Source organism: Salarias fasciatus, unplaced genomic scaffold, assembly GCF_902148845.1.
Source record: "Salarias fasciatus unplaced genomic scaffold, fSalaFa1.1, whole genome shotgun sequence".
NCBI classification, from domain to species: domain Eukaryota; kingdom Metazoa; phylum Chordata; class Actinopteri; order Blenniiformes; family Blenniidae; genus Salarias; species Salarias fasciatus.
The window spans coordinates 2,279,050-2,294,788 of record NW_021941374.1 but is presented as its reverse complement, the minus strand read 5'-3'; the positions used below and the strand labels follow the sequence as shown (position 1 = coordinate 2,294,788).

General features: G+C 41.9%; 3 non-coding genes and 1 pseudogene across 3 annotated transcripts; all 4 read left to right on the top strand.

The window, feature by feature from the left end:
• Nucleotides 1–4: 4 nt before the first annotated feature.
• LOC115385168 (5S ribosomal RNA) lies at nucleotides 5–123 on the top strand. Its single transcript, XR_003931099.1, has one exon. It is a non-coding gene; the product is annotated as a 5S ribosomal RNA (ribosomal RNA).
• A 182-nt stretch (nucleotides 124–305) lies between these two features.
• On the top strand, nucleotides 306–424 carry LOC115385118 (uncharacterized; annotated as a pseudogene).
• Nucleotides 425–606: 182 nt separating this feature from the next.
• On the top strand, nucleotides 607–725 carry LOC115385167 (5S ribosomal RNA). Its single transcript, XR_003931098.1, has one exon. It is a non-coding gene; the product is annotated as a 5S ribosomal RNA (ribosomal RNA).
• Nucleotides 726–907: 182 nt separating this feature from the next.
• Nucleotides 908–1,026, top strand: LOC115385166 (5S ribosomal RNA). Its single transcript, XR_003931097.1, has one exon. It is a non-coding gene; the product is annotated as a 5S ribosomal RNA (ribosomal RNA).
• The last annotated feature ends 14,713 nt before the right edge of the window (nucleotides 1,027–15,739 follow it).

Below are 15,739 nucleotides of genomic sequence, written 5' to 3'. Positions count from 1 at the left end.
CATTGCTTACGGCCACACCAGCCTGAAAGGGCCCGATCTCGTCTGATCTCGGAAGCAAAGAAGGCTCGGGCCTGGTTAGTACTGGGATGGGAGACTGCCTTGGAATACCGGGTGCTGTAAGCTTTTCCACATCTTGCTGACATTTGAATGCACTGTCAAGGAAACCGTTTTCAGTCAATCAATCACTCAATCAATCTATCTATCTATCTTTTGATGAATAAATATATCTATAGAAGTATATAGATGCTTTGAAACAGTCTTGTTGTGACTCATGTATAAGAACCACCATCGTCAGTGGTCACATTGATTACGGCCACACCAGCCTGAAAGGGCCCGATCTCGTCTGATCTCGGAAGCAAAGAAGGCTCGGGCCTGGTTAGTACTGGGATGAGAGACTGCCTTGGAATACCGGGTGCTGTAAGCTTTTCCACATCTTGCTGACATTTGAATGCACTGTCAAGGAAACCGTTTTCAGTCAATCAATCACTCAATCAATCTATCTATCTATCTTTTGATGAATAAATATATCTATAGAAGTATATAGATGCTTTGAAACAGTCTTGTTGTGACTCATGTATAAGAACCACCGTTGTCAGTGGTCACGTTGCTTACGGCCACACCAGCCTGAAAGGGCCCGATCTCGTCTGATCTCGGAAGCAAAGAAGGCTCGGGCCTGGTTAGTACTGGGATGGGAGACTGCCTTGGAATACCGGGTGCTGTAAGCTTTTCCACATCTTGCTGACATTTGAATGCACTGTCAAGGAAACCATTTTCAGTCAATCAATCACTCAATCAATCTATCTATCTATCTTTTGATGAATAAATATATCTATAGAAGTATATAGATGCTTTGAAACAGTCTTGTTGTGACTCATGTATAAGAACCACCGTCGTCAGTGGTCACATTGCTTACGGCCACACCAGCCTGAAAGGGCCCGATCTCGTCTGATCTCGGAAGCAAAGAAGGCTCGGGCCTGGTTAGTACTGGGATGGGAGACTGCCTTGGAATACCGGGTGCTGTAAGCTTTTCCACATCTTGCTGACATTTGAATGCACTGTCAAGGAAACCGTTTTCAGTCAATCAATCACTCAATCAATCTATCTATCTATCTTTTGATGAATAAATATATCTATCGAAGTATATAGATGCTTTGAAACAGTCTTGTTATGACACAAGTTTAAGAACCACCGTCGTCAGTGGTCAAATCACTTACGGCCACACCAGCCTGAAAGGGCCCGATCTCGTCTGATCTCGGAAGCTAAGAAGGCGAGGGCCTGGTTAGTACTGGGATGGGAGACTGCCTTGGTGCTTTTCCACGTCTTGCTGACATTTGAATGCACAATCAAGGAAACCTTTTTCAGTCAATCAATCATGTCGACATTAAAAACCTGTAATTTGCAACCCAAGGTCACACTGACTCAAACAGGGTTTTGTATTGTTCAGTCCGTCACACGCTTTAATTTGAGCCCATCCCCATCACCCTAGGTCTTTCCAATGCAGAGTTGGAGCTCACTTTGCAGAATCGGTCAGTGAATGTCGGAATCTGTCATCCACTGACAGATTCTGCACTGGGCCTGTAAAATGTTCAAAAATCAACTGATAGGCTTGAACCAACTTCTACAGCATAGGGTTAAAATGTATTCAAATGGTCATACTAACCTTGGACGGTCTAGAAACAGCCAGAGAAGTCCATTTAGTCCAAATCCCACTTCTCGAGCTCATTGACTTAACTAGTTATCGCAACGCAAACATGTCGACATTCAAATACCTATAACTTGGCAATCCAAGATCACACTGACTAAAACAGGGTTTCCTATTGCTCAGTCCATCGCATGCTTTAATTTGAGCCCATCCCCAGCACCCTGCACTGTAAAAACAAACATTCATATTACTCAGAAGTATTGTGTTAAACTAACTCACTTTTTGGTAACTTGTTATAAACACTCATTATAAAGAAGTTGTTAGTAATTTTTGATGAAAAAAATCCATTTACTCAATTGTCTTGAGTTTACATGTTTTGAACAAATTAAGTATTTAGAACTTGTGGATTTTTTGGTTGTGAAATGCTGTATGTTCCAGTCAAACTTTACATTTCTTGTTTTTTTTTTTTTTGTCTGTTCCTAAAAAAAAAAAATATTGCATACAATAACCAATTTATCCTTGTTAGCATAACAGCTTTGATAAAAATCTAATTAAATGTTATACATTTTATAATATTTCTATAAAGTAGTGCAGCTTATTGTAAATAAAACACATCCTAAAATACTAGTTTTATTTTACATGGACACTTTTTTCTTTCCAATTTAAACATTTCTATTGCTTCTTTAAAGATTTTCTCCATCAACCTCTGCCACCACTTTCCTTCATTATTCGAACACACACACATCACTCCACCAGTGTTCAGCACTATTTTCACGTGGGGCGTAACATCGGCGAACTTCCACTACAACGCATGCGCATATCACTCCGCCTATTGAGAATTTTCCTCATGAACGGACACGCGTGCCTGGTGTGCAGCCGGAGAACGTCTCCACAGCGGTGCTCCTTGTCGGTTTGGCCGTGATTGTTTATATCGCTTCAAGTTTTTGGTAAGTAAGAAATTTTCTCAAATCTTTACATCGGCATGTGGTTTGTCATTCAACAGGCAGGCTTTCTGTGCATACTTAGCTTAGCTTAATTGTCACATTAGCTACCCAACGTCAAGTTATTTTTCCAGCCTCACTTCCAAAAGCACCCTGTGAAGTTTTTTGGGGATGGCAGGCACTTGGTAGAGTGCAGGCTGAAAAGAAATGAGCCATGATGTGATGTTAAGTTTGATTTCGGCTAACAGTGGTTAAGACTGCCATAACAACGATGCAAACGCTTTTGGGCATCGAATCACTTATTTGTTGTTAGTCCTTCACTTTTTTCCACCACCTCAGAATGTGAATTCCTCATACAGTTAAAATCACCCCGCTAAAATAATCCCCCAACCCGCCAACACGCAGACAAGCATGCACTGCTGATGTCTGTGTGGATCAAACAACTGCATAGTTCTATATTTAAAGTTGTTTCTAAAATATTATTCTGCAGTTGTACGTGTGGCAATATAAATGTTTAAACACATAAATGATTTTTGGGAAATTTCAGTTTTGTATGCAACTGGAAAATATCTGGCGCCAATTCATTTGTATAACAATATCATTGAATAACAAATGTCAGGGGTATAAAATTAACCTATCCCACACGGGTGTCATTTTTAACGGGTGAGCCTTGTGCTGGTCCTGTTTGGCTGGTCAGAATAAAACTAAGGTAGGCTTGTCATGTTTTACTTGAAATAATTTTGTTTCTGATCTTTTTGTTCTTCCTTTCATCATTTAGGCAGAAACTGATGCTCGGTGGGCCTGTCAAGATTCCAGTAATAAAAGGTATTTTCATTTCATTTCCTTTATTTATTTACTTATTTCAAAATTGTTAAAACTTTATTTGACACCTTAACCATTTTTTAAACAGTGGTCTTTATCCTCTCAGAGAATTCTGACTTTTTTTCCTCTAACTTAAGTCCTTATTCACAGAATTCTGAGAAGATTAAAGTCAGAATTCTACTGAAGAGGATGAGGGCCATTGGAGAAAAAATGAATTATGAAAGTAGAATATGACCTAAAACAAATTCTCCATCAAAGTGGTTCAACTAAGGTCGGACTTTTTTAATTTGAGCTATTTTCTGTTTTTTTGTTATTTTTTTTTTAAAGTGGCCCTTTTTCTGTTCCTCAGAATTCAGACTTTTTTCTTTTTTTAGTATTCTGGCTTTTTCTTAGAGAAATGTTAGTTCCAGTAGAACTATAATTTATCCTTTTTTCACGCAAAAAGCTGAAGATAAAGTTTACTCTCCCTTTTGTTTGTAGCCCTTACAGTTTTCAGTTTGCAACACTAGTTTTATTTCCTTTTTATGTCTTCGTACTTCACTGATTGGCCTTCTTCTTCCCCCCACCCCGAATCTCCCCCTTGTTTTCTGAAGGTATTTGCAGACTTCATGAGAATTGCCAGAAAGAATCTCGAAGTACAGTTCTCTGAGGCTTTGGACCAGGACACCCCTCGCTTTTTTGAACTCTTCAAGTGGAAAAAAGGGGCCATTGGGAGAAGACTGACAGATTTAATGCAGGGCACAAACTTGACGGTAAGCTTTTTTTTTTTCAATATAAGTCCTATGTTAAAGCCATGTGTGGAAGTCCTCAGCTGCCAAGTAATCATTGATTTCTTTGTCAAAGCTGCAAGATGCGACTGTGCTGCGCTCCATCGTGCTCCAAGGGATTCCCATTGCAGTTGTTGATAATCCCTGTGATAATTTCTTCAAGACATGCTATGTAAGTATTTTTTATCAAATAAGTTGAATTGTTGCAGTTTCAGAATGTGATATTTACTGAAAACTATAACTTCATCTTCTTGAATGCAATAGAAATAGAAGTATACAGGACAGAGGGAGAGGGATAGAAAAAAGGAGAAAAAGAAGTGTACGGGAGAGAGGGATGAGCTGTCATGGTCAGAGCTTGTGTTCGTGGTGCGCACTGTGATGTGCAGCGCCCTCCATGTTTCTGATCCTGTTCGTTACCCTGGTTCTAGTTTTGAACTACCTTAAGATCTTGATTATTCCTTATATCACATCTAATACAAATGTTTTTCCACAGGACATGAGTGGCCGGACCCTGGCATCTCTACCAGTTGGTGTTGTGACTGTTGTCAGTCAAGATGATTCTCCACTGGGTCACAGCTCAACTCGCCTACAGCCAATGTCAACCGCCATTGTCCTTGAGGAACGCACTGTCATGGAGGACATTAAGGACTTACCCCAGGCAGTTTGCCTCGTCTTTGGTCTGACTTATGCACTGCATTTAAACTACCCAAAATACATGACAACCACACTCAACTTTATACAAAAAATGATGCTTGGGTTTGGCTCCAAGGCACTATCTCCAAAGCTTCTCACACTGAAAAACTATCTTCATTGCTAAGCCAGAGTCATCCTGTTTGGTTGGGAACTGATTGAAATTGTTCAGTTTACTTCTACGTTTATATAATGTTGTAATTTGTTGTTAGTTTGATTGTTTGGTTTCACCTCCCTTTATTCTATTTTTCATAATGTGTACAAAACGTCTTGACTGTTCACTGTAGTTACATTCATTTTTTTGGTGGTTGACTACATTTTGGGCTTTTGATTAAGCTTTTTGTATTGTGTGCTTTGGAAACTGAAGGTCACCTGTCCATCAGAGGCCCGATGTTATTGCATCTGCAGAAATAAATGTTTCATGGCAGCTGCAATTATTGAAGTCTGTTCTCATTAACTTGTTTTAAGTGTGTTTGCAGATGCGAATAATGTTTTGAAGTTTTGCATGTTTCTTATAGATTTTTACTGCATGTTAATCAAATAAGATCTACTAAACCTAAGGTGTAAAGGCAAAACAATTAACACTAAAGGGAATACAGTTCAAGTATTGCACACTCAAACTATAAAGTGAGCTTGGTATTGAACACTCAAAGTAATTAATTCAAAGTTAGTATTGCAGACTTAAAACTAATAAGTTACCACTGTAGTTATTTACTCAAAATAATTAAATCAAAGTTAGTATTGCAGACTTAAAACAAACAAGTTAGCATTAGTATTAGATACTCAAAATAAATGAGTTGGTAGTAGTACTGTGCACTCAATATTAACAACTTGTTTAAACATAAGGAATTCAAGTTAGGTTTACTTAGTATTTCTAAGGCAACGAGTTTCCATATTTTTTTTAAGTAAACTGAACTTGTTGTTTCTTACAGTGTAGGTCTTTCCAATGCAGAGTTAGACCTCACTTTGCAGAATCTGTCAGCGAATGTCGGAATCTGTCATCCACTGACAGATTCTGCACTGGGCCCGTAAAATCTTCAAAAATCAACTTAGAGGCTTGAACCAACTTCTACAGCATAGGGTTAAAATGTCTTCAAACTGTCATACTAACCTTGCACGGTCTAGAAACAGCCAGAGAAGTCCATTTAGTCCAAATCCCACTTCTCGAGCTCATTGACTTAACTAGTTATCGCAACGCAAACATGTCGACATTCAAATACCTATAACTTGGCAATCCAAGATCACACTGACTAAAACAGGGTTTCCTATTGCTCAGTCCATCGCATGCTTTAATTTGAGCCCATCCCCAGCACCCTAAGTCTTTCCAATGCAGAGTTCGAACTCACTTTGCAGAATCGGTCAGTGAATGTCGGAATCTGTCATCCACTGACAGATTCTGCACTGGGCCTGTAAAATCTTCAAAAATCAACTTAGAGGCTTGAATCAACTTCTACAGCATAGGGTTAAAATGTCTTCAAAAGGTCATACTAACCTTGCATGTTCTAGAAACAGCCAGAGAAGTCCATTGAGTCCAAATCCCGCTTCTCTAGCTCATTGACTTAACGAGTTATCGCAACGCAAACATGTCGACATTCAAAAAACCTATAACTTGGCAACCCAAGATCACACTGACTCAGACAGGGTTTCATATTGTTCAGTCCATCACATGCTTTAATTTGAGCCCATCCCCAGTCTTTCCAATGCAGAGTTAGACCTCACTTTGCAGAATCTGTCAGCGAATGTCGGAATCTGTCATCCACTGACAGATTCTGCACTGGGCCTGTAAAATCTTCAAAAATCAACTTAGAGGCTTGAACCAACTTCTACAGCATAGGGTTAAAATGTCTTCAAACTGTCATACTAACCTTGCACGGTCTAGAAACAGCCAGAGACGTCCATTTAGTCCAAATCCCACTTCTCTAGCTCATTGACTTAACTAGTTATTGCAACGCAAACATGTCGACATTCAAAGACCTATAACTTGGCAACCCAAGGTCACTCTGACTCAAACAGGTTTTCATATTGTTCAGTCCATCTCATGAGCCCATCCCCAGCACCTTGGGTCTTTCCAATGCAGAGTTCGAGCTCACTTTGCAGAATCCGTCAACGAATGTCAGAATCTGTCATCCACTGACAGATTGATTGTTTTTTATTGGAAGATGTTTTCATGAGAAGTTTTAAAATTTAGGGTTAGATTTTTTATTAGGGGTCAATGGATAACTGGAGCCAAATTTACTATCCTTCAAGGTCATCGGAGGATGTAATAAACCTCACCCAAAACTACTGTAAAGAATCCAGTTCTAAAAAAAATAAAACCTTTAAATTTTCATTTTATTTTAAACCTTCAAATGCCATTTTGATGACGTGTCAGTGTTTTTATGGTAGAAAAAAAGTTAATCTCAAAATAAGAAACGTTAGATGGCTGGGTTTTTTTTTTTTCAAAATGTATACTTAAATAATAGAAGATGAGCACTGAAATTTATTTTTTTAACATCATGTAAGCAAATTGGCACTTAAAGGGTTAAAGGGTCAAATAAATAATTACATTGTTATTTCTGATTATAACTGAAGTTGACTCCTGCTTAACAAGAGGCCTTTTATGTCCTTTGATTATCTTAAAGGATCGTAAATTACAACTCTGGCACTCCAAAAAAAAAAAACAAAAAACAAAAATAGCAATGCGTGAATAGCAATTTTGATGTTAATTTTATGTATACTTAAGTCTCAACTTTGGAAAAAAAAAATCCCCTGCCCTCTACCATTTATTGTATTGACAACTCATTTTTTGTGTATTTTCTTTTTCATGAAAATGCTTACATCATGTATTAAAATTGGCATTCAAAGGGTTACACTGAAAAAAAAAGCATTTTTGATTAGAACAGAAATTGACTGAATGACTTGAGCAAAGAAAGAACCAAAACATTAATCTGCTATGTTTTTACAACAGCTTCAGGAGAGGACTTTTACGTCCTCTGGTTATCTCTGATTATCTCAGAGGGCAGTAAATTAAAGAAACCCACAAAGGTTAAAAAATACCATAGAGACAGTACATTAAATCAAGCTCATCCAGTATATCTGAAAAAGACACAGGGCACAGAGAGACCTTTGAATGAATTCCAGGGTGCATGCTGCACCATGTTGGTAGTGGAGGGTGCAGTTGTAGTAGACGGCAAAGAGTACAGCAAGGCAAGCACAAAGGATGATCCTTCACACAGGACCTCATGCTCGATGTTAGCATCCATCCTTGGTCTGCATTGAACCTGAAAAAAGATGACAAATAAGAAATGCCAGGGTTTCCTCCAGATCTTTTCAGTACGGGCTCCCCGCCCGCGCTAAATTCTGCAGCACCCAGACAACGGAAAGGGGGAAAAAAAAAAAAAAAACTGCACTCCACATGTGCGGTGCTCTCTCTCCTCCCTTGGACGGTCCAAAGGTCATGCTAGCGCTAGCCGCTAGCACCCCTCAACGGTCCAAAAAGTCACACTAGCACCCTCCCCGCTGCGCTCCCCTCTGGCCAAACTTTTTCCTGCAAGAAACACTGTGTATGACTTAATCATTTCCACTAAGTAGTGTATCTGCTGTGCTCACGTTACTTAAGCTAACAAAAATGTTTTAGCTTGCAAGCCTAATGCCATGTTACAACTTGGTTTGAAGGTTAAACAGCGACATAAGCTTATTCTTACATCGTTATGTGATTGCAGTGCTCCATTGCTCATTTACCACCTTTGACACAAAACAAATTTTCATTTACCTCACTGAAGCAGTGCTGCTCTGACGTCTCTGATGCAGACAGTGAGGCTGCAGGTTGCAGGGCACAGAGAGGTGGGAAGAGAAGCTCCAGTGTTGACTAAAAAGAAAAAAACATTGCCCCCCCCTGACCTGCCACCTTAAAGTGGTGGGGGAGTTTGAGTGCCCACGTGATCCCAGGAGCTATGTTGTCCGGGGCTTTATGCCCCTGGTAGGGTCTCCCATGACAAACAGGTCCTGGGTGATGGGCCAGACCAAGGGCAGGTCAATAGCCCTTATGAATATATTACAATCGAGGCCCGTGACGTCGCCCGGTATGGCGCAGCCGGGGCCCCACCCTGGAGCCAGGCCTGGGGTTGGGGCTCGCAAGCGAGCGCCTGGTGGCCGGGCCTTTGCCCACGGGGCCCGGCCGGGCTCAGCCCGAAGGGGCGACGTGGGCCGACCCTCCGGTGGACCCACCACCCGCCGAGGGAATCGTAGGGGCTGGGTGCAATGTGGATTGGGTGGCAGCCGACGGCAGGGTGCCCGGCGACCCGATCCTCAGACACAGAGACTAGCTCTAGGGACATGGAATGTCACCTCGTTGGGGGGGAAGGAGCCCGAGCTTGTAAGAGAGGTTGAGAGATACCGGCTAGATATAGTCGGGCTCACCTCCACACATAGCCTGGGCTCTGGAACCCAACCTCTCGAGAAGGGCTGGACTCTCCACTTCTCTGGCGTTGCCCGCGGTGAGAGGCGGCGGGCTGGTGTGGGTTTGCTTATAGCCCCGCAGCTCAGCCACCATGTGTTGGAGTTCACCCCAGTGAACGAGAGGGTCGTATCCCTGCGCCTTCGGGTCGGGGACAGGTGCCTCACTGTTGTTTCGGCTTATGGGCCGAACAGCAGTGCAGAGTACCCGGCCTTCTTGGAGTCCCTGGGAGGGGTGCTAGACAGTGCTCCGACTGGGGACTCCATTGTTCTACTGGGGGACTTCAACGCCCACGTGGGCAGCGACAGTGAGACCTGGAAGGGGGTGATTGGATCGCATGGCCTCTCTGATCTGAACCCGAGTGGTGTTCTGTTATTGGACTTCTGTGCTAGTCACAGTTTGTCCATAACGAACACCATGTTCGAGCACAGGGGTGTCCATAAGTGCACTTGGCACCAGGACACCCTAGGTCGGAGGTCGATGATCGACTTTGTTGTCGTGTCATCTGACCTTCGGCCGCGTGTTTTGGACACTCGGGCGAAGAGAGGAGCAGAGCTGTCGACCGATCACCACCTGGTGGTGAGTTGGATTCGCTGGCGGAGGAGAAAACCGGACAGACTTGGCAGACCCAAACGTGTTGTGAGGGTCTGTTGGGAACGTCTGGTGGAACCCTCTGTCAGCATGGCTTTCAACTCCCACCTCCGGGAGAGCTTCTCTCATGTCCCGAGGGAGGTTGGAGACATTGAGTCCGAGTGGACCATGTTCTCCACCTCCATTGTCGAAGCAGCAAAGTGAACTTCTCGACCTATAAAATCTGACCACAACCGTTATTTTTATCTGGCCACAACTGAAGCTTAGACCCCACGCAGTCTTGTCCCCCAGAGTCCTTTGCGATTTACAGTAAATTTAGGAATTACCTGTAAATAATGGTATTTCTTTAAAATACGGTAAAAATGTCTTTTTTCTCCCAGAATACTTTGCAGTTTACAGGAAAATACTGCATGACACGAATACAGTAAAAAACTGTTGAGAATTTATTGTAAGTTTAAAGCAAAGGCTTACAGTGCAGCCTCGGTCACAAAGTGAAGACGTGATGTTCCCTTCACAGATGTTTATTAGCGTTACCAACACCACACCAAACACCGTAGAACTAATAACAAAACGTAAACACAAAACATAACAAAGTGATTAATCCCAAATACCAGTAAATGCAAATATTTACAAAGGAAAAACGAACATACCGCTTTGGCCTGCTTGAGGCTGAGTCTTCTTTTTGGTCACATCTTGGCTTTATAAGACAAACTTTTCACAGCAAGGTGATCTTTTGTCATCAGCTGTTCAGATGGTTCAGATGCGTACCTTCTGCTGACATGACATCACCCGGATGTGGAACTCGTACAGTTAAATACAATTTTCCCCTTTCGTATAAATGAATAAATACAAGTATACATTTAATTCTTATGAAAATACTTCAGTTAACATGCAAAACAAACATTTACCGTGACCCTTTATAAATACAACATACCAATAAACGCAGTGTAAAATTACATACAGTGCAACATCGCCACCTATTGGATTTTGAATGACATTTCATGCACTCATAACACCATCCGATGCGCCAGAGAACACACAGGTCCATGCATTAGGAGGCAAAATATGGCTAATGTACTGTGCAGGTCCAGGATCGATAGTTTTTGATTTGCGTGGATCATTTAAGTTATTCAGAAACGGGTAACAGCACAAAATAACTCATCAACAGGCTGAACTCACCCTGTCTGTGGTCCGTGGACGCGGGGCGCGTTGCTGTCTGTTGAAAGCCTGGGATTTTCGGTTCGCCGTAAGACATTGGTTTTTTTGAGATAACGAGAAAAATAACTTGAGATCTCGAGAAAACCACTGAAATTAAATTGTTATCACGAGAAAACGAAGGAAATAAAAAAAAAGTTCAAATTTGTCCATTTTGGGCTTCCGTAGATTTCTGAGAGTGACGAATCAACGTCAATCACGTGATTCGTAGATGGGAGGCGAGATTTGACAAGAAAGCACATTATTTTTTAGCTAATTTAGCTAACGGCTCAGCTTAAATGACTCGGCAATTATGGACGTGCTTTTTGTGGATGAAGGTACAGCATTGGGAAATATCGACACGAGTTAAAAACAGATGGAGATGGGCATGGCTCAACGAAAAAGGGGAAAATGGCTTGCTTTACCAATCGTGGTGTAAAAAAAATAAACAGCCAGGTGCGTGCATGTGTGTAATATGCCATAAAAAAATTATGTATGGAAGAAATGGTAAAAAAAGTCCTGGCCCGCCACCAGTCAGAATCCACACACAAGGTTGCAGTTCGTTCTCTTGAGCACACCTCACGCCTACCTGGGACCTCGGCGACAACAACACACGCACCGGCATCAATGGCTGATCGTGTCTGCGACCTCAAAATCCGAGTGTGCGCTTTCATAGCAGAGCACGACCTTTCCCAAACCATGTCACAACCATTGGTAGAGCTAATCCAAGCATGCACTAGTGATAAAAATGCACTTTCAAGGCCATCCATATCCAATACTCAGGCATCATATTTTTGTACCCATGGGTTATCAGCAAGCTACAAAGCTGAACTTGCATCTAAACTGCAGGGGGTACATTTCTCCCTAAACATAGATGAGGCAACAAACAAAAAATGTGGACTGCATTCTAAATGTCCTCCTCAGATTTTTTGATGAGGAGCGGGGCAAAGTGAGTACACTTCTTGCTTCACGAAAAGGTAACATCACAGACTCCAAAGCACTTGCAAATACAGTGTCTGACATCCTGGACTCCGACTCCATAAAGTGGGACCAGGCAGTTTCAGTTCTTCTCGATAACTGCAATGATATTAGAGTGGAGACACTAATAAAAAAAGAGAACACTGCCGTCCTTAACATCAGTAGGGACACCGTTCATATGGCATCAAATGCCGCAAAGGCCCTTTTTACTCCATTTGAGGGATACATGGAGAACTTTTGTAGGAATGTCTACCATGACACTGAAAAGTTCCCAAAGCAGAAGGAACTGTTCTCAGAACTTCAGTCCCTGCTTCACATGGAGCCAAAGTCTCTCATCCATCCCATCAGCACCAGATTTTTGCAGATGCTGGATGTCTGCAACAGGCTGGAGCAGCTTCTCGATCCGCTGATTGTACACTATTACAGCATTTTGTCTCCAGTAGACAAGAACAGGTACAGGTAAATATTTTCTCATTCTTGGTATTACCTTTTTATATGGCTGTGTGAAATTAATATTAAATAAACATGAGCTATGGTGATACTTTCATGTGGTTCTTTAAAGGGGCTGTATCATGCTTTTTTAGCTAGTCCACACCCTAGAAATGGCATTAACATGGTTATATTTTATTTTTGGCTCTAAGGAAAAGTTATTTTGTGTAAAATAAAAGATTTTCTGGGGCTAATTCTGAAACCCGGAAGAGAAAATGCTCTGTTTCACTGAAAATCCCGCCTCTCCCCCTGTGGACTTTGACTGACAGCTACTTCAACCAATCAGAGCTTCAAAACAAATACACTGGCTAGCTTTAGCTCTTTAGCTCTAGCTTCTCTACACGCAAAAACGTCTTTTCCTGTTAGAAACTCACCAAGCGCAGACCCTTCAGACTCTTGCTCTTGCTTGACTGTTGCTTTCAGACGATGGTTAAAGTTTATCTCCGTAATCGGAGTTACGAAAAGCAGCAACGCTGATTGCCGAGGGCCTGCGGGAGGGGGGCTCAGGGGAGCCATCTTCACAGTGTGACGTCAACGCGGGAAATCAGAGCGTTTTCACGGGTGCGGGAGGGGCTGCCTCTCTGAGCAGCACAACAGCGAGGAAAGCTCAAACACACAGGCACAAAGGAAAAAAACGCTTTGGGGGTGTTGTTGGTGAGTGCATAACTATATAACAAGGTTAAAATATACAAAAAGTAAATTTTGCATGATACAGCCCCTTTAAGGTTTATAATTGGGGAACGTATTAAAATACATTTCTAATATTTTATGTTCAGAGGGCTCCTGAGTCACATAATTCAAAAACGGCTCTTGATACAAGATGAGATGGCAAGGATGCAGATAATTCAACAGGAGATTCACAAATCGGCAAGTGTGGGAAGCACAGAAAACAGGAGAAGAAAGGACAGCATCAGTCTCCTGTTTTGGGAACACGAGAAGCTCACCACTCTGACTGATCTATTTTGGGAACACGAGAAGCTCACCACTCTGACTGATCTGTTTTGGGAACACGAGAAGCTCACCACTCTGACTGATCTTTACAGAGGTGCAGTATGAACGGAAATATATAGAATTCTCTTTCGTTTTTACTTTGCTCATCATAAATAAGTTCACCCTTTTACAATGTTGCTCTGTTCTCTGAAATTATGTTTTAAAAGTGCATTAAGGAGTTTGCACGTTTTATGTGAAACAGCGCCCCCTGCAGGCCTTGGGTGTAATGCAGCTTAGTGAAAAACTCGTGCCTGTGGCTTGCGTGCACGGAAGAGGGGAACTCCTTCCTCGCTCTTTTAGTAGCACTCGAGTAAAATGTAAGTTTTTTTTTTCCCTGGTGGAGTCTGTGTGGAGCTGTGACAGTGCTAGAAGCCAGTCTGTTCTTACTTTCTGGAAGATCCTGCTCAGTTGTTGCTCACTAAGCATCTGGCGGAGTAATGGCGGACAAAACGAAACTTAACTCCATCATGCCAGTTGGAGTGCACATTACGTCATTCCTCTCAAATTCTCCCCCAAAAAATTCTGGAGCCGGACCGGCACTGCAACTTTCAAGTGACAATTTAGCGCTGTTAGAGGTACTTGTAATGAATATGTCAGGGCACATTGTACACATCATTAAAAATGTGGAACATATTTATGGTGGAAAAATAAGTATTTTTGAAGTTGAAAAACTCCTTAATGCACCTTTGAGTTAAACTGATGTAAATTTAGCCTTGTCAGCATTTTAGCATTTAATTTTCACTGAAATATTTACTTTAAATTAGGGATGTTCGATACTACTTTATTTCAGACCGATACCAAGTACGAGTACTTCATCTTCAGTACTCACCAATACGATACTCATACCAATACTTTTGATACATACAATTTTAAATAATGCAATGACAGATCATTTCTGAAAAATGACTTTTATTTCTAAAAAAAAAAGGCAGCACAGTCAGTATGTTTAAGCTCAAAATAATAGTCTGAAAAATAAAACAAACAACTCTGAGTTTTACACTTTTTTAAATGAAATCAAAGTTAGGGTAGACGATGTTGTCCAAAAGCACCTTTTGTCATACTGAGTGAAATGCTCCCTTCCCCCTGGAGAAGTCAATACATTATGTGTACGGAAAAAGGTGCGGAAAAAATCTGACCACTGTAGCGGCCACAGGACAGTAAAAACTCCGACCAATCGTATCGCACGGACCGCTCTTAAGAAACCAATCAAATCCCTTCGCCGTTCTACCAGCCCCCTGCGCGTTCATTCCAATGGCGTGCACTGGCCCTGGTTCAGAGCGCGTTGCCAAGGCGCTCTCGACGCTCGCGGCTCGCGTGAAAAATAGAACGAAGCGGAGCGGCGCGCTGCGCTCCTATGCGCGTTGTGTGCGGGCAGTCAGAAAAGTTAATAAGATTGGAGGCGATCACAAACTCCCTGCGTCAGGCGCTTCCGCGCGCACTTCCGCGTCCAGTGCGTTCGCTCCCAACGGGAGCTCCTCCAATGGGGTGGGAGCTGGGCGGAGCCTTGGGGAGATGCTACATTCGTGCTACATGCTAGTTTTCCAAGATCGTCGACCCTAGCTTTAAGTGCAAGAGAAAACAATTTCTGAGTTTTAATTTTTTTTTTAAATGAACTGAAGTACAAGATGTAAAATAAACAACTTTAAATTATACACTTTTTTAAATAAACTTATTTTAACGTTTTATAAATGAACTAAAGTGCAAGACAAAACAGTTTTCTCTGAGTTTTACACTTTACATGAACTAAAGTTTTTAAATGTATTTATTTTAATGATTTTTTATTAACTAAAGTCAAAGATAGAACAACCCTTGAGTCTTAAGAGTTGCTCTAAGAGCTGCTGGTGTTACTTGAACTGCTCTCGGATCTCTGCTCTTCAGTTTCTCTGTCTTCTGCAGAGTTTGCCGTCAAGTTGGCTGCAGGAGTTTTTTTTCTTTCCAGCACAACAGCGTCAGCTTCTCGTCAGCCTCTCGTTCACATGCTTCATCCTGAGGTGTTTCAACAAATTACTAGTGGTGAATGAACAAGATCGTGCTCGGCTCATTTTCGCTTGTATAAAAGAATTTCCACACTGGCGAAGTTTTAGTGAAATGAGCAGCCGTTCTCACAGATTCATCCCTGTTGTCTCTGCACTGGATGTGACGCTCATGGAGAAGTCAAGCCGTTGCAGCGGTCAGCGCCTGTCAGCGCCAACTCCCGGGA